Source organism: Microtus ochrogaster, linkage group LG5 (assembly GCF_000317375.1).
Source record: "Microtus ochrogaster isolate Prairie Vole_2 linkage group LG5, MicOch1.0, whole genome shotgun sequence".
NCBI lineage: Eukaryota > Metazoa > Chordata > Mammalia > Rodentia > Cricetidae > Microtus > Microtus ochrogaster.
Window position 1 is genome coordinate 47,888,061 of NC_022031.1, and position 690 is coordinate 47,888,750.

The window sequence follows — 690 nt, forward strand, 5'->3', positions numbered from 1 at the left end:
ATGAGTATTTGGAGGTCAGAAGACAACTCTAGATGTTGTTCCCAGAGCATCTTCTATCATTCTTTTGATACAGGTCTTTCCCTGGCTTGGAAGTCAAACTGTTAGGTAAGGTTGGCTGACCAGATCCCCAGGAATCTGCCTGGCTCTGCTTCCTTGGTGCTCAGATTAAGCACACGAAACAACACACATGACCATTTTTTTTTAATTACATGGATTCTGAGGTTTGAACTCAGGTCCTCTGATTTACATGGCAAGCACTTCACAGACATAATGACATCACAGCCCTTTACTGACCACAGTAACTCTCCTGTGCTCTTTGGAGTCCTTCCTTGCTTGTGACTGTGAATTTAATCTAATGTAAATCTAAAAGACGGCAAGGCACCTCCCACGTAGAGAGAGCAGCTTCAGAAAATTTTACTCATTTTTATTTTCATCTCTTTCCCCTTGAGATCCTAATTGCCATTCTGGCCAACTCATTCATTATTTGTTAAAACAGCATGGTCTGTGGCTTCGGCTACGCCTTTGACAACTGCACAATTTGGTTGTTTGAGGCTTAAAAAAAGTCAATCAAAGCAGCTGTTTGGCAAAGTGTATTGAAGTGATTCTTTCATTTTTCAGCATGCTGTTATGGAATGATAACACTTCAACTCAGGTACCTCTCAGTCCCCTAACTATCGCCATTTTTTTTTT